Raw genomic sequence first — 18,645 nt, forward strand, 5'->3', positions numbered from 1 at the left:
ACAGGGACTATTCATATTTTCTTCTCTGCTTGTCACTCTAGAGTCCCTGTTTCTGCCTCTGGACTGTAGTCTTCTTGAAATCAATACTTCCCTCTAGAGAAGGAAAGGAGGCCTCCGGGGTCTTGCTGTCGCTCAGTCCTCTCACCCCAACTGGGGGCAGTAACAGGGACTTAAGGCTGAGGGGCTCCTAGAGCAGACTCCTCCTCCCGGAGCCTCCGCCCAGGCTCTGCGGAAGAAATGTTCACAATTTCAGCAACTGCCACCTCCCTCCTGGTGCTTCCCGAGGAAGGGGGCTGTGAGGCCCCTGACGAGACTGAAGGAAAGGGTTCCGTTTCCTCAGTCATTCACTGCCTTTGAGCAATCCCATCTCCCAGGCAAATGGCAAGCATGTTTTAAAAGCTTCTAAAGTTCAGTTTGTGGCTGACTGCTCTTGGTCTTCTGGGCGAGAGGAACTGACATTTTAAAAGAGATAATTACAGAGAGAGTCAGCCAGCGAATAAAACGGAGGCGGCAGGAAAGACACCAGAGCCAGTGACAACACCCTGACTTAATGTGGGTCTCTAATTGGAGACCAAGGGGTTGCCCCACTCCTGCCTGTGGAAAAGGCATTTCTGAATTATTGAGACTATTCTTATTTCCAGAAATAAGTATTTGAGAATGGGATGCTTCTACCCTAGCTTATTAGAAAGGACACTGTAGCAAACACTAATGGCTGCCTTTCTATTAGTGTCAGGAACTGGGAAGCACCTGGGATTTTCTTTCTTGCAAACTGACAAGTTATCCTGCCATAGTTTCAGAGATGCTGGCAGAAGACAGCAGACTCCCGGGCCGGGGACAAAGCACTTTATTCTTCAGGGTGTAACAGGCAGCAGGGCCTCAGCCCTCCTGGGTTTCTCTGGTCCTCCAAGTCCATGGGGGCCATGTGGAGCAGCGGGCGGATGCCACGTAGGCAGCGAGTTTGCATCACCCCTGAGGAACCCTGAGTTCAGGAAACCCATGAGTTTTAAAGGGGCTGTTAGCAAACCTGCTCAACTCTTGCCCTGGGAAGAGACATTAGCTTTATTATTCTGGTCACGAAACAATTCTACCCTCTGTTCTGGAGGAGGACATCCTATCTTCCAGGACTGTCTACTACACATATAGCCTTTAAAAGGTATGAACAAAGCTGACAATGCCTCTTTGTTCAGAAGACAAGCAGAAATGGGAGAGACTCACGGAGAATTCTGCCCTGACAATTAGTCACTCTCCCAGGCTTTTCCTTGCTAGCCCACCTAATTCTGCCTAGGAAGCTATGTGCTTCCATACAACTTTATGCCTCAGGTATGCATGGTTCTACCCCAGGACCAGGTGGGGAGGATCTGGGTTTGTCTAAGTCGAACGTGAGAATTCCATGCTCCTTGCAAGTAACCCACGTAGGATGGGATATATCATTTTCTCCTGGCCAATAAGACATGAGGGGGAGTCGTTAGAAGCCCTTTTGGCACAAATTTATTAGCTCATAAGAGAAGAGATAGTCATCCCTCTTCTGCCCCTCAATCTTGGATGGAGGCGTTGGTTCCTAGTGTTGGTGGAGCCATTGCATAAGCATCGGACACACTGAGGAAAACAGGGAGGGCAGTGGGATGAATCTGGGTCTCAGGGGACATTGTTCAGCTCCTAAGTTATTCCTGGAGCCACCTCAAGACTTCTAATGTGAGATCGCCATTAATGCTAAAGCCACTTTTATTGTAGCTAAAAGCCTCTTAAGTGACATAGGGACTGATTTAGCAATCGGTATTTATGAATTCTGGTCTTCACTTTGCCATGTCACCTTTTTTGGGCTCAGCTTATTGGTATCTGAGATGAGAATTACATCTACAGGTTCCCAAGAGTTTATGTGCCCAAAATGTGTTTGGAAACACACTGAACTAGATGAGCTCTAAGGCCTCGTCAAATGCCAGCTTTCTATTACCTGATTTCCAAGAGATGCTAAAAGAAATACAGCTAGTCTTAGCGGTAGTTTTAGATATTGGATCACTACATGGAGAAAAGAGAGACATTACAAGAGAAATGTGCAAGGTGGCATATGAGCTTTAGAAAAAAGCATAGAGGGCAGAAATCTGCTTTGATTACATATGGATCATGACTTCGTCTGGGTGAGAAAGCAATGAATGGGACAGAACCATGGACAGCTCCTGGTATATTTCCCCTGCCTTCAAGTGTGGTTCCAGCAGGTGGCACTAGTCACTCCCACGCTAACTCACCATAAGTTTTCTTCAACAAATCACTCCAGGCTTGGTGTACTGAGTGACAGATTTAACAACCAACCAGAATAGTAGACCTTTGGGCTCTGAGTTCTCCCAGAAGGTGAGCTAACATTCTGATATTGGACTCAAAGTGTCAGTTGGAAGCAGCAGAAAAAAACTGGTCATTTAATTTAGAATAGTTACAAAGATGATGAAAGGTACACATAGTGAGCACGTTGAGAAGACCAGCTAACATGGCTGCAGTTTTGATGATGATCTGTTTCCATCCTGAAGTGAAGTTCAAGACTAGATAGCTTTCAAAGGGCTACCCTGTACCAAATCTCATTTGACTCAAACAACAAAAGTGGTACTAGACAGAACAGATATTTAGCCTCACTCTACAGTGGAGAATGTTATTAACATATTTTCTGCTTTCTCCTTCTTCATGAAAGAAGGGCTAAGAGTACATCAGAAGACAAAAGTACACACAGGAGAGGGTAGAAGACACAGGTAGGCTGAAAATGAGGTCACTGTGGGAATCAGAGAGGTGAGGAAAAGGAGGAAGCAGTAGAGAGAACATCTGTGTCCCTGTCCAAGGCAAGGGCTCCTCCACCTGACACTGAGGACCATCCTTCTTACCTGCCGGGGACATCCCTCCAGCAGTTCTCCCCTTTCCTCCACAGCGTCAGATGTGTATTCTCTGCTGGGTCATCTGCATGAACGTGCTGACATGTCTCTAATCCTAGCAGCCATCACCACTACAAAACCCTTCTCTTGACCTTATATCCCATTTCTCAGCCCCCTTTTCTTGCCAAATTCCTCAAAAGAGCTGCCTATACTCTCTGTGTCTGTTTTTCTCAGTCTTTCTTTAACCCCGTCACTTAAGGCTTTCTCCTTCACTACCTTGTGAAACTATTCTTGACTCAGAGCCTTAGCGCTTCCTGGCCCCTTTACCCAAATGACTCTATTTCTACTTTTCTACTTTTGTGACCACAGCCCTCATACTACAAATTCCTTCCCTAAACATTCTATGTTAAACAGCAGCCCCCTCTCCCACCCCCAACTGCCTTTTCCCCTTTATCTTGATTTCTTGGATCCACATAGCAAGTATCACCATCTGGCACAATATACGTGTGCTCCTGGCCTCATTCAAGCAGAGACATTTCCTGTTTTGTTCATTTTTGTTATATCCTCAGCCCCTAGAACAATGCCTGACATAGAGAAGGCACTCAACAATTTATGAATGAATGAATGAATGAATAGGAACACTTCTGCCAAGGAGGCCTTGATTAACTAGATAGTCTGAAAAAAAGAAATCCACGCATTTCCCTAAGGCAATCCATAACTTAGCACACCAGCATACATAAGGAATGCCATCTTGTGGCCTATAAGCATCTTCCCTAAGAGAATACAGTAACTTAATGTATATTTATCAGTCTAGGAACTTGATACATTAGTTGTATCTGTTTGAAACAAACTGTGCCAAATGTTATTCCCAAACATATGACCTTTGCGGAACAAAGGCTTGTCCAAGATAAACTCAGCAGTGGAGCCAGAAGCAGAATTTTCTCCCATTTCTACATCTCATGCTATTTCTAGTCTACAGTTAGGAAGGTTAGGAACAAGGACCTTGGATCATAATTACATTTCTCGAATGTTGGCCTACAGAAGAAACTGCTACAGGAACATGCTTAGAATGCACATTCCAAGGCTCCTCTTACAGAGATTCTGACTCAGTAAGTTGGGGTAGGACCACGGAGCCTGCATTTTGCTAATGCCAGGTGAGTCCGACACACGTGGTCCTGGAATACTAGGACTGACGAGGTTCGTTCTAGTAGGAAGGTCCCAGGAATCTTTTGCTTCCTGTCATCAAGAGGAAGCTTCTTAAACTGTGTAGTAAAGAGAGTAACCTTGTCCGAAGAGAGATCTGGACTTTGCCCTTGGCTTGGGGCAGAGGATATGGAAAGCCCTGGAGTGTTATGCCCGATAGGGGCATCTCTGTCTGCCTGGGAGCCTTGGGTCATGCCAGAGAGCCTAACAATGCGATTTAGGGTGGGGACTGGCCTTACCAGATAGTACTTGGGGTGGGGCCTCTCCCAATAGTATTTAGGTTGGAGGCTGACCATCCCAGATGAACTGACATGTGATGTAGGGTGGGGGTTTGGATCACAGTTTAGTCTCTGGAGGGGCTGGAAACAGAAGTAGGCCTTGTGGGCAGTTGGCCATTCCTAAGTAATGCAGCCTAAATAAAGACCCTGAACACTGAGGCTCGGGGGAGCATCACCCCACATGTACTGGCACGATCAGTTCTGGGAAAGTAAAGTGTCCATGACTCCACAGGAAGGGCACACCTGAGGGCCGGGCACCTGGGACTTCTCCTGGTCTCTGCCCTCTGGGCTCCTGCTCTTGCCTGATTCTCCTCTGGGTCCTTTCCCTTGAATAGCCATACCCATCAACAGAGCAGCCTGCAGTGAGTTCTGCGAGTCCTTCTACAGAATCACCGACCCTGAGGGTGGTTTCGGGAGCCTCTGAACTTGCAATGGTGTCAGAAGTGTGAGCAATGTTGTGCGGGCTGTGATCCTTCCAAGTTTGCAGCTGGTCTAATTCTCTGCAAAAATAACCATCTCAGTTTAGAAGTATGTGATGGAATCCAACAATGTTAAGACAAAGACTTCCAAGAGTGAAAACCGACTTCCAAGCCCACCTCACCACCTAAACAAGGAGACTGAGTCTGTAAGAGGCTAACATCCAGTTATAACTAAGCACTGAACTTCTGCTTCTCTAACTGAGCTATACTGCCTTTCCAATTATGCAGGGAATTAAAAAAAATGTTTTTCCTGTATGATAGTCTTAGTTTGTGAATATAGAAATTTTTAGAGCCAAATATACACATTCACGCTGCAAAACTCGGCGTTACACACATCTGAATAGGAACACTGGCAAGGAAAAATTCATTTGAAGTCTTTTGGAAATCCTTCAAGGAGATGCCTGGAGCTTAAGAATCAATGCTATGAACTCATTTTTAAACCTCTGGTATCTTGATAACCTCCTGAGTATGAGAACTATTTCTCTTTATGTATTTTGGCCTTTAAGCCTTTTATTATGGTTTAAAAAAACAGCTTTACAAACAAAGGCACCCACAGAGAAAAGGAAGCAGAGGGAGTTACTACTGGCCATGCAAAAACGGCAGTCTTTAAAATGCAAAGCCTTTCTAATTTTAGTTTTCTCCACGCATTTAACTACCTTCTGAGAATAACTTCTTGAATATTAATGGGCCTATATGATTTTAAAAGGAAGAAGACTAAAAGCTTTCCAAAATGATATGTAGCTCGAAACAGCTCCTGTCCTCAGTCAGGGACAAGTACCCCCATGTTTTGGAACCAGCGGAGACTTGTGTGCTGGGCAGAGAGTGCCAGTTTGGAAAAATGAATGAAAGTCCCAGATGGTGCCTGTGGGTCTAGAATATTTATGATGGAAGGAAATGTAGACGCTGCAGGAGAGAAACCATGAAACTGGATGCCTAGTGATTCTCCAGAGATGGAAAGGAGAGCGGACTCAGGAGGGGATGGACGTCAAAGCAGCTTTTCTCTTGACCACGGTTGGGGGGTGGCAAAATGAGAAGCATTCACTGGAGGAGGTGTGCTTTGCTGGGGGACCAGAGGTAATTTACGGGGTTGGTTTCAGGTGATATCAGGGAGAGCGGGTTTGCTCAGATACCTGGCTCTGGAGAGTTCAAGGAGAATGGAGTGTGGGATTTAAGATCCAAAGAAGGGGATACAACTGGGTGCTAAGACAGCTTGAATCAGAAAAAAGCTGATAGGTGTTAACGTGGAGCAAGCTGAAGTTTACAAGGAGACAATATACCAGTCAGTGAATTAACTGTAACTTCCAAGTGACTAAGCTATGGATGGCTGTGATTACGGGGATGCTGATCACGAATAAAAGCCAAAGGCAAGATCCAGGGAGAAAAGGATAAAGCTTTGGGAGGTGCGTGCCTGCTGGGGAGAGCTGTGAGTAAGTCTGTTGGAAGGAAAACAGACTTGTTTCCTGGTTACCACAGACTGAGTCTCAGCCCAGACTGTAGGTCATGTCACAGACACTGTTTCTTTCTGTGTTACAGCAAATTATTTCCTATCTAGCACGGTCTTTCAATGCCAGCTTGGTATGACTTCAGACAAGATCTCTCCAATGAGGAAAAAAAGTGTCAAATGAAGATTCTGTATTCTACATGCTATGGACACAGAATATAAAAAGAGACCTGTTCAGTTTTCCATTACAACACCAGATGGATTTCAACTACCGTATCTGCAATACTGGGCAAAAAAAGTGGAGAAAAAGTGAAACCATGCCACAGGCTCAGCAGAGATTTTAAATAGGAACGCAGAGAGAGATGACAGAGTAGGAGAATCACTTTTTTCTACAATTACAAGCTTTCTTAAAGTGTGAAAGACTTCTACAAAAGTTCCCTGGAATCTTTGCAAGAGACACATAATGGATCTAAATTATCTTAATGGTTTTTCTCTAGCTATGATTACTTAAATTTGTTCTTTATCTTCTACTTAGTAATGAGTATTAGAAAAGAGGAATCTTAGGGTTGAATATTAAAAATACAGGATCTTAGAAACTCAGGGCTGAAACTATTCTAGGAGAAACGCTCAGATGACATTGTAGGAGAATGAATAGAGTCCTGAGGTCATCTGTGCCCACCCCTGAAAAACGGCAGGGAATCACTTCAGTGTCCCTGGTGGTCGTGTCAACCAACTTCTACGTGAACAAAGCATTCCTGTGGAAACAGATAACGTTAAATAACAGCAATGATTCATCATCAAGCATGCCTCCTTTCCCCTTACTTCTGGTTATTAGAGCTGAAAAGACAACTCTGTTGATTATACTGCATAAACAATTTTTTTTCCTCTTGAAAGGTGATGCATACAAAACATGTGAGAACCTTTTTAAGGGCCAATGTGTACCAAGCGTGTTTACTTTTTTCATGATCTGATGAACTAAGGAGCTGTGGTTTCTGTCTAAAGAGCTCCTTTGAGAGAACAGTTGTGGGCAGATTTGAGCCACCTGCCAGCCTTTGCCTCAGGTTGGTTTGACAACAGGATGAGTGAATGGCCCAGCCCTGGGAACAGGTCGCCCATCGGGAGCGCTGCCCTGCTGCCTGCTGCCGGGCATGTGAGTCAGCCTTGACCAGCAATAGCACGTATGTAGTGGGATTACGGGCTGAGAATTAGTAACAGGAAGCCAGTAGATCAGATTGTGTGAAAATCTGCCTTTTACAAGTCAAGCCCAACAGTAAAGGGATCATTGGTTAAATGGAGCTCTTGGCAACGAAACACTGTTTCCCATTTTTTTTTTTTTAAATAAACCATGCTCCCATTTGTTGACATAAAAACTTGTCCCAAAATTTTTATTTTTTTATTGAAGTATAGTTCATTTACAATGTTTTAGGTGTACAGCAAAGTGATTCGGTTACATACATGTGTATATATATACATATATGTATTCCTTTTCAGATTCTTTTCTATTATATTATTATAAGATATCGAACATCGTTCCCTGTGCTCTACAGTAGGTCCTTGTTGTTTATCTATTTTAGACATAGTAGTGAGTATTGCTGATCCCAAATTCCAAATGTATCCCTCCCTGTCCTTTCCCCTTTGGTAACCATAAGTTTATTTTCTATGTCTGTGAGTCTATTTCTGTTTTGTAAATAATTTCATTTGTATCTTTTTTTTCAGATTCCACATATAGTGATATCCTATGCTATTTGTCTCTCTGACTAACGTCACTCAGTGTGATAATCTCTAGGTCCATCCATGTTGCTGCAAATGGTATTATTCTTTTTTATGGCTGAGCAGTATTCCATTGTGTGTGTGTGTGTGTGTGTGTGTGTGTGTGTGTGTGTGTGTGTGTGTGTGTGTGTGTGTGTAAAATCACATCTTCTTTACCCATTCCTCTGTTGATGGATATTTAGGTTGCTTCCATGTCTTGGCTATTGTAAATAGTGCTGTTGTAAACACCGGGGTGCATCTGTCTTTTTGTTAGTCTTCTCTGGATAAATGCCTAGGAGTGGGGTTGCTGGATCATATGGTAGCTCTACTTTTAGTTTTTAAATGAACCTTCATACTGTTCTCCATAGTGGAGACATCATAATCTTAATTATCATCTCCAGATAGTGGTATGCCCAGATATAGGAGGCTGATGGGGAGTAAAACAAACCCCTGAAGATCTCAGATAAATATCAGCCAATAAGAATTTTTATTTGTCCATTACATTCTGTAGGTTGCATAACAAAAACAAGTTTTTTTTTGTTTGTTTTGGCTGGTAAATGTAAAATTATGATTTTCTAAACTATACATGCTCTCTTGGAGATTCTGATATATAGTCTTTGCCCTTAGTTGAAAAAAATATCACTGTTGTGGAGTTTTCAAAAATTGACATGGAAATGTGTTTCTAAAATGTTGTTACTTGAAACAAGTAGGCTATAAACAGCATGTGCCATATGATCTTTTTTGTAAAAAATTACATATAAAGTGCATAGAAAAATGGAAATGTTCATACCAAAAGAGTAGTAATGCATATATTAGAATATGAGATTAGAGTTGATTCTTGGGGTTTATTCTTTTTGCTTCTCTGGATTTTTAAATCATTCAATGATAAACAAACAATATTTGAATAATTTTAAAAAGTTATAATCTGATCATTTTCACTTCTTTTGCAAAGGCTGGTGACATTTTAAGCCACTCTATTCTATAATTTTAACAAGAGTTTAATCAGAGAGATTAGTTCATCAAAATGCAAAGAATGAGATTTCATTTAAATACAGAAAATTAGAGAGAATTTAAAAGCAGACTGAAACGTTACTCCTTACTTCTTTCCTGTTCTTAAGTTACCTGAGAAGATTTTTTAAAAAGGAAAGTGGTCAAACTTTACCATAAAATTATTTTGAACAAGATGTGAGGTTTTTTCAGTTAAAAATGGCCCAAAATAATAAGGGTTTGCTATTTTTCCAAGTAAAATTCTCACAGGTCTGAAGTGCCAGCATGTTCAGATGTTTAAACCAATGTATACAGGAATCAGAATGCAAGATGAGCCTATTCCGTGTTATAATTACACTTGACAGATACACACTGTTTCTATTATTCATTGGCTCTGGTTGAACCTACCCAGAAAGACCCTGTAGAATGCTAAGTACCAAGCACCCTTCATGAGAAGTCGTTTGGCATTCTCATCAGATGTTCTCATCAGAGGAATCAAATTCAGAGATGCAGAAAAACCAAATTTGATCATTTTAACACTATCCACAAAGGCAAGTAAAATGAGTAATTTCCTAAGAGGCTTTAGGTCCAGCTAGCTTTCTTCTGTCCAATTCTGAACACAGATGCGTGGGTGGGTCATTCCTTTAATGAAAAATGTCTTTTAACCACTTCCTGGGCTTTAGCTATATTCTTTTCAATTCCTCAAATATTCCATGATCTTTCTCCTTAACTTGCTACTGCCTATGCTGTTTTCTCTCTGGGAAAATGCCCTTATCTCATTCATTTGCCTTCATCCTTCAAGGCAAGTCAAACACTGCATTCTCTGGACACCTACCTCGATGTCTTTAGGCAAGGTGAAAGTTTCCTTCTTGTGCCACAGTACCTGTGGTGGAGACTGCTAAGTTTTCATGAAAGATGTGTCTTCTCCTTCCCACAGTTACCCCTGAAAAGCTACCATGCATCCAGCAGCTGCATTTCTGGGTCCCCGGGCATGTAGGTGGAGCCATATGACTAGTTACCGCCCATGGAGTGAAAACAAAAGCAGTGTGTGTCACCTCTGGACCAGCGTGGGTAAGAAAACAGGATGCTTCTCCACCCACGCTCCCTCTCTCTGCCAAGTGGACTGAGAAGACCCCAGGCTCCAGGAGATGGTGGAACCACAACACAAAAGGAGCCTTGATCTCAAGTCGCTCTGTGGAAGGACTTCGTGGAACAGAGCATGCAGATCACACTGCCACACAGTCACTGAAACCTGGGGTTTCATTTGTTAAAGCAGCTTAACTTATTCCTAAACAAGAATATTTCTTATTCCTATATCTCTTACGATCTTATCACATTTGAAATATTAATCCATAAGATTAAAGAATATAAGCAGAGGATGTTCCCTCTCAGAACACTGGAATTTTGAAGGGATGAACTGTGCTGTACATTCTTGTTCCAGTTTCAGGACCCAGCTCTGCAGGAGAACATTGGCATAGTTAAAAAAAAATATAGAGGTAGTAATATTATATCTGAATGAATTAATGGAATTCTGTAATTCATAAAACCATGAAGTTTTAGGGCAAAGAGAAGTGGTCGGGAGCCACATGGGAGACTTGAAATGCATGCTCCTGAATGTCTGAGCCACCTCCGTTACTAACCCCACCAAACCACCGACCTGAGGTCCCAAAGAAGGGAGAGGCAGGGCTGTACCCTGAATATCATAAAGGTGAATGGAAACTTTGCCTACTGAGAAGTTTGTCCAGGACAAGCCCAACATCCAGAGGTATGGGAAGAGATTCCCTTTGTTGTCTGACATTTCTATTCTACACTTGAATAGACTCCAGAACCCGGAAGCCTCAAGCTGGCACAAGCAGCTCTATTTTCAGGCTCACAGACATAGAAAACAAACTTATTGTTACCAGACTATGAAAACAAATATATGTATGTATATGCATGACTGGGGCATTGTGCTGTGCACCAGAGATTGACATGTTGTAACTGACTGTACTTCAATTAAAAAAAAACAACAACTTATGGTTACCAAAGAGGGAAGAGTGGAGGGAGGGATATATTAGGACTTCAGGATTAGCAGATACAAACTACTGTATATAAAATGATAAACAACAAGGTCCTACTGCATAGCACAGAGAACTATATTCAATAGCTTGTAATAACCCATAACAAAAAAGAATATGAAAAAGAGTATGTGTATATATGTATGACTGAATCACTATGCGGTACACCAGAAACTAATACAACATTGTAAATCAATTATACTTCCAAAAAAAAAAAAAAAAAAGACAAACGACAAGGCTCCTTATGGTTAGCTGTGGAATATGAGTGCCAGGTAAAAACCCAGTGTTGTTGTATTTACAGTTGTCTTTGTCCCTTTGAGATACTTCTGGTTCAGAGCTATTTCAAGTCATCTTCCCCAGTCACTCATTATATTTAGATGAAGCTCTGCTCTCTGATTTATTGTATCCACTTCTTTTTTTTTTTTTTTAAAACAGCTTTGAATTAATTGGTCCCAAGTGTCACCCTTAGTTGGATCAATGCTCCAGCGTTAGTAACAAGCACTAACCAAAGCTGCCATCGACTCTTCCCTCTGCAAGCATTTGTTTTTAATAAAACATTAAGCCTGCAGAGATGCTGTTAGCGTCTAGAACGGCAGATGCAAGGTCTCTAACCTTCCTATAACTCCATACGTACATTTCCACTTTCCCACTAATCCATGCATTGATTATTGTCACGATAGTACAGGCTTTTCCCCATCTCTGTCTCATATTGAAATGCATGAATTCATGCATCTTTGGTCTCTCATCTTAGGATGCCTGTCTTCTTCCATGGCCAAGGCAGGCTGAGTTTAGTAGCTGGTCTTTTTGACACTTTAACATGCCATCTTTTTGAAGGGAAAGATTTGGGGGCCTATCACACACAATGCATAATGCAAAAAAAAAAAAAAATCCCTTAGAATCAAAGAGAATGAGATAGAAGAAAAATTTCACCCAAAAAAGCTCTATGAAACGTTAGCATTTCTCTGTGGTAATGACACACAACATAGATTCTTCAGAGAGACACTCTGGTAAGATGCTCTTTAATGAGGATGCCTATTATTTTCCAGGCAATGCGCCGAATTAATTGTCTTGCAGAAACGTTGTTATTATTAGGAAAATGAAAGACTTCTCTTTTATTTGTGTTTTATATTTTAAATCAAGATGCAGTAAAAAAATCTTTTGTGTAGGCAGGATTTCATTAGGGAGGTGGTCTTCTCAAGGTGCCCCCCTTTCTAGAGAAAGAGAGGCAGGACCACAAGCTCTGTAGAGAGAGGAGACTCCATCCGGCCAGCTTAAGAGGCATTCCTAATTCCTTCTAGAAATTTCCAAATTAGCTGACATGGGTGGATCAGTAACATCTGAGGTCACCTGGACAATTTTTCATATCAGGAAGACATCCCACTCTAAAATCTATTCTTTTCATCTCAGGTACCTATGACATGTATTCAAATAACTGTCCCCTTATTAAGACCAGCAAAGAAATTCGAGTAAATTCAATTGACTTTGTTATTTACCATTATTTGTTTATCTTGTAATACTTAACAAAATGCACAGAGCTAATATATTAAGTAGCTTTAGTATAGCCCAAATTTCATCTTTATTTACATCTCTGAATTTTTTTTTTTTGGTCCATAATTGAAATTGAAAAGTTTAAATCAGAAGCTAGAGAAATTTTTAAAAATTAAAAAAAAAAATCACAGTAAGAAAGAAAAATACCACATGAGATCGCTCATATGTGGAATCTAAAACAAAACAAAACATAAATACAAAACAGAAACAGACTCACAGACATAGAATACAAACTTGTGGTTGCCAAGGGGGAAGGGGATGGGAAGGGACAGACTGGGATTTCAAAATGTAGACCAGATAAACAAGATTATACTGTGTAGCACAGGGAAATATATACAAGATCTTGTGGTAGCTCACAGTGAAAAGAAAATGTGACAATGAATATACGTATGTTCATGTATACCTGAAAAATTGTGCTCTACACTGGAATTTGACACAACATTGTAAAATGACTATAACTCAAAAAAAATCATAATAGTGTTGCTATGCAGGTTAAAAAAATTTTTTTTAAGGAAGTTTTTTTTTTCCTTATGTATTGTAATGACCAGGTCAGAAGCCTTCTTTACTTTCCCAAATCTTTAATACAAACTGAGCTCATAACTAGACTTGCATTGTAGTAGAAACACTAAAATTCCTCCTAAATCTATGTTTATAACCTAAGTTGGTTTGGATAGTTAAAAGGAAAAATCCAGGTGCTAACACTTGATTTGTAGTAGTAAAAACTCACAATATTTATAGAAGGAAAAATACCCTAAATAACTTCCCGATGGCATCAGAGGCCGGGTAAGTGGAATTAGACACTCCTCATGTCTACACGAGTGAAGCTCTTTTAACATAAAAAGCTGGTCCAGTTCTGAAATAATGGAAGATAAACTGCCATCAGGTTACTTCTTCTGATTCATCAATTTCTGTATATTGCAGAAAATTTTCTTCTGTGACGTGCTCGAGCATGTGTACTGCAGAAGGCAGCATCTTGGAAAACGGAAGTTTCTCCTTAATACCTTTCCCTCAGATTAGCAGGACGTTACACTGCTGCCGCCACATTTTTGTGGAGATATGCCTGTGAAATGTAAATACGTTTCCCGAGTCATCCTGATACCTGAAGTACCTCAAGCTCGGTTAACACAGAAGCTTACGCTGAAGTATTGCAACTGCTCCTAGTTGCTTCTCCTGAATATTTCCTGGGCAGCGAACATCCCCTTCAGAAATTTCCCGCTGTGTCCTCTGTAATCTCTTTAAAATGATTAAACAGAAATAAAAATGCTGTCACCATTTGCCATCAAACACTTCCTTTCTCCGGTTATATGTCACCTGAAGGAAAACCTACCCACCAGCAAGCACCACAGCTCCTCTCCCCAGGGGCCGCGTCTTGGGCGGGAGGGCAGCTGGGTGCGCCCTTCACGCCAGGGCTCCTTCCGTTCTGCGGCACCAGAGCCCCCACTCAGCAATGTGCCCTCTGGTGGCAGTCCCTCTCCCTGGGCTGCTGCCGCCATCCTCTGAACAGGGGACGCTAACATTTGGCTCCAGGCTCCCTGCCCATGGTGTCCCTTGCCATTGCCACTAGGGGCCTCAAAGGGGATGGGGTGACCAGCCTCCAGTTCCCTGACTTTCCCCACAGCCTTTCCCTCCAACCCAGAAGCCCACTTGCATGGCCAGACTAGGCATCGTGGACCTTCTCACCACCCGAACAGCTTCCCTGTGAAGCCTTGAATTCCAAAATTTCACCACCCATGATCTGTCTGGGTCACTAACGTAAACTGCTTGTCCCCTTAATATTTATTTCATCTTGTCCCCATGTTGCTCCAGATGCTGGTCTCTCCCACTGGACCGTGGGCGACTCTGGGAGGGGGACATGTCCGAGTGTCCTCGCGTTCCTCTTTGGTGCGTACGTAGTAGGCACTCACTAAATGCTGGGTGGGATATTTAGATTGCCATATATTTAGAGTCAGATCTGAGCCTTGCCTAAAAATCTCCCCTCCCGGGTCATACTTCCTTCTCTAACAACAACAAACGCTTGCAGGTCCTGAGTATCCATCCTGTTCCCCATCCTCGTGCTTTTGTCTGTGCTCTTGTTTGCACTGTCCCCTCCTGCTAGAGTTGTCCCCCCCACTTCTTCATCTAGCTCACTTCATTGCCAGCTCTTTACCACCCAACTCAGGAGCCACCTCATCTTCCTCTTCATTCCCAGGCTGGGTTACGTCCTGCTCCTCTGGACATTTATAGTATCTGATGTCTATCACTTAATCCATTTATTGTATTTTAGTGATCATGTCTGAAACCAGCTGTGTAACCAGTGTGCCCCAGTTTCCTTGTCTGTAAAATGTGGGTAAAACCTAAAAACGTGTTACCAAACCTAAAAATGTTAAGACTTGTAACAGCTTTAGAACAATGCCTGGCACTTAGAAAATTTCACTTAGAAAATGCATCCATCATCTTCTGTTATTGACCAGTAGGTGAGGGTGTTGGGTTCTCTTGTCTTCACCTTAGACCCTCCAGGATCTACCCTGGTGCCTCTGACACCACAGGTGGGCTGGGACAGGTGGCCTGATGATGGGACTGTGGTCATGGACATGGTGGGACCACCTTGGTCAGAGAAGGGATCTAGAGACTCAGTCAAGCTGTTCCCCATGGGGAACTCAGAAAAAAGAAATGGATGTATCTATGATTGTTAGTGAATCTTATTTAAAGTAATACTCTTCAGCCATCTCAAAAACACTAACAAATAAGCAAACAAAACAACAGAAACAAAAATCGTTTCCGATTTGGAAATGGACCTCCTCGTCCCTGGCCGATGCTCTCCTTACTTAGTGCCCCTCAGCCCCTTCGGATGTTCTGATTCTGAGTCTCATTCTTTCCCACCTCCTTGGGGACCTCACTCCTTCAGCCGGCCCCTTACGCTCCCGTACCTCCGACCTCTTTTTCTTTACTGGGTTGCTGAAGGCGCCCAGTGCTCATGTCCTGATGATTCTCCAGGTGATGGTGCCGCGCTCATCGCGTTTCTGACTCAGACGGCTCTGCTGGGCTCCAGACGTGAACCCACAGCGCCCTCCAGGTGTGCCCACATGGATAGACGCTCCTATGTCCTGCAGACCCTCAGACTCAAAACATCCCAAACGCACTTTGCATTTTGCCCTCCCCTGCTGGACTCCTTAAAGGTGTCCTACTTACACAGTCATCAAAACCATCACAACCAACTGCTGGCTTCATTCTAAAACCTTCCACTCCGCTTCACCCACACAGCTGTTTTGTTAGAATCTGTGGAATCTCTCACCTAAGCATCTCTCACATCTATAAGCCTTCGTTGTCATCTTCCCCCCTCTCCATTCACTCTGCCACCGTCTTCACACGAGCCCCCACTGCGTCTTGTCTGGCTTTCCATCTTCCCTCTGATCATGTTAGCCCCTGCTCACTGTAGCTTTCAGGGTCGAGCGCAGCCAGCTCTCCCCCAGCCCAGCGGGCACCAAATGCTCTGACCGCTACCTGCCCTTCTGGCTCCGCTGCCCCTAGTTCACCAGGTTCCCTGCTGAACTCTCCCTCTGGGGCCCCGGGTCCAGCCCCCTACACCTTCACTCACCCGTGTTCTCCTCTCCTGACCCCACCTGTTCTTCCCCCGCCGTCTTCACCTTCCTGACCTCTGCTCACCCATCAGAATTTAAGGAAAGCCCTATGTTCGCTGGGAAGCACCCCTGTCCCTCCAGTCAGGGCCAATACCCGCCTCGGTGCTCTCAGCCGTCTCTCTCAACGTCTGTCCGCTCTGGGAGGCAGCGCGGTTTGGTGTTGAAAGCAATGGCTCAGGACGGACAAGAAACATTTGGGGCCCAACACTAGCCCGGCCGCTCTCCCGCCGTGTGCCCGTGGCCGGGCCGCTTCCTCGCCCTGCGCCTGTCTCTTCATTCGTCAAACAGAGATGCTGATGGTAGTGCCCACTCCGAAGGGCGGTTAGGAAAGCGAGTGAGATGATCTGCGTAGAATCTCGGACGCAGTGCCTGAGACATAGGGCGTCTGAGTAAAGCTGAGCTATTTTTTTATTATTATTTTCATAAGTACTGATCTACTTGACTGCTTTCCAAAACAAACAGATCTTTGAGGGAAAGAACCCAGACTTGACTGGACCACATTCCCTCAGCACCGAGCACCGCATCGGGCGCATAGCAGGGACTCAGTAAACACTCACTGAACGAATGAGTAAATAGAGAGCAAGTGAAACACAGCCTGAAGATTTTACCTTCAAAGTATACTAGTGAGTAACATCGCTCTAATTTTATCGCATATGTTTTTTACTTGCACATTAAGATGTTGATGGCACCTCATTCACTTAGTTCGTAGAGTCAAGAATCTTCTCCTTCTGACAGAAGGGCACGATGTCGCTAATTAACAGAAGTGGCATCCTGAAAACCACCACGCAGGCATGCACTGCGACAAAAGTCCTTTGAGACACACGCAGAGAAACAGAATTTGAATTCCTATCAGAAGGGCTAACAAGGTAAAGGGGGAAAAAAGTAGAGACAGTTTTAGAAAGTCTGACTCCAGGAACCCTGGTCTCTGAGCCCTCCCAGGGGGCCAGCCCTCGCTGCGTGAGCAGTGAGGTCTGCCGGACTCCTCAGCAGAAGAGAAAAATGGGCCCGAGAGAACCCTCCCTCTCTGCCCGCTGCCCCAGGGCTCCTGCAGAGAAGAGCCGGGAGAAATGTGGCAGATGGGTAGCAGCAAGCCTCAGTCACGGCCATCTTCTCTCCATGTTCTTCATAAAGTTTTGATCAGATAGAGAAACCTGACTCCCCCCCCCCCATGAATGCCTTTGAGCCTAAATGGAGATGCTGTGTAGCAGTGGACATTTGGGGGTTCTTCTAAAAAGGCATTTCCAGCTTAGTCATTATTAGAAGGTTATTCGTAATTATTAGAGCTCCGAGGAAAGGCCAGCTTCTCATTCCTGCCTTGAGTGCCTCACACTTTCTCAAAAGCAAACCACATGACAGATGAGAGCTAAAGGGCAAAACAAGGCTTTCATTCACCCTCTGCCGCAGAGTTTTCATATCATGGAAATGCTGAGAAAACGGACACGTTGACGAAGTTTTTCGTAATTAGAAAAAAGTGAACTTCTACCCTGCAGATCTCTAAGTGGAGACACCTGCTCTTTCTACACTTCTTTTGTCTTCTTTCCAACCCAGACCTGGGTTCACTGAATGTGGGGAACCAAACAAGGACAGGGTGAATCCAAGTAATTTTTTAGGAGCTTATACAGTAACCCAAATGTGGGATTATCAATTTTCCTTTTTTACCATGGGATATTTCTAAAATACCAGCCAACAAGGTGTAGGTCAGAAAACAGTTTGACTCAATCTGCGGTGGAAAGTAAAAACCCCTTTTAAGTAAGTCCAGTCCATAATTCACAAAAGAGAGGATTTCTATTTATTCACTTTTAAATTCTAGGGCTAGACTATTCTCAGGCTTTCTTTCAGTCAGATTTGGTTCATATTCGAGCTATAACGAGCATGCCCAGGAAGATGACCATTACGACCACACAACACTGAAAGAAACGCTTCATGAATATCTATCTTCCAGCATCAAGACAAGCTCCACAAATTACCACCCCCACTTCACAGGTTAGGAAATTGGGATTCAAACAGATTAAGCAATTTCCCAAGGATTTGGATTTCAACCCGAGAATGAGAACTCCAAAGTCTACACACTTTCTCCTCTACCACTGTCCACCATTTTACAGAAAGAATCCCATAGGATTTCAGCAGAACGACAGATACCCGAGAGTCCCTTTCTCAAAGACCACACCGCACAATTATAACTACAAAGAGAGACAACTATTCCATCAGCCATTTCTGGGAAATAGGTTTGGGATCATTCCCGGACCAGACCCAGTCACATGGGCGCTCGGATGATGACCACAGACGAGGAGGAAGGACAGTGATGCGGGGAACAGGCACCGTGATTTCGTGCAGGGACAGGCCAGCACTGACTTGCTTCCCCCTCCTGGTCCTGTCTGTACCTTTGCTGATTCTGTCTTGGTCTGAACAGGCAGGAGAGCCTGGCGTGTGCAAA

At 43.5% G+C, this 18,645-nt stretch overlaps 1 protein-coding gene across 3 annotated transcripts in view; it reads right to left on the bottom strand.

The window, feature by feature from the left end:
- The window catches only part of CNTNAP2 (contactin associated protein 2), a 1,833,097-nt gene that overhangs the window by 214,233 nt on the left and 1,600,219 nt on the right, over positions 1-18,645 (bottom strand). The window lies entirely within an intron of this gene.

The sequence above is a fragment of the Camelus dromedarius genome, chromosome 7 (genome assembly GCF_036321535.1).
Source record: "Camelus dromedarius isolate mCamDro1 chromosome 7, mCamDro1.pat, whole genome shotgun sequence".
Lineage (NCBI taxonomy): Eukaryota > Metazoa > Chordata > Mammalia > Artiodactyla > Camelidae > Camelus > Camelus dromedarius.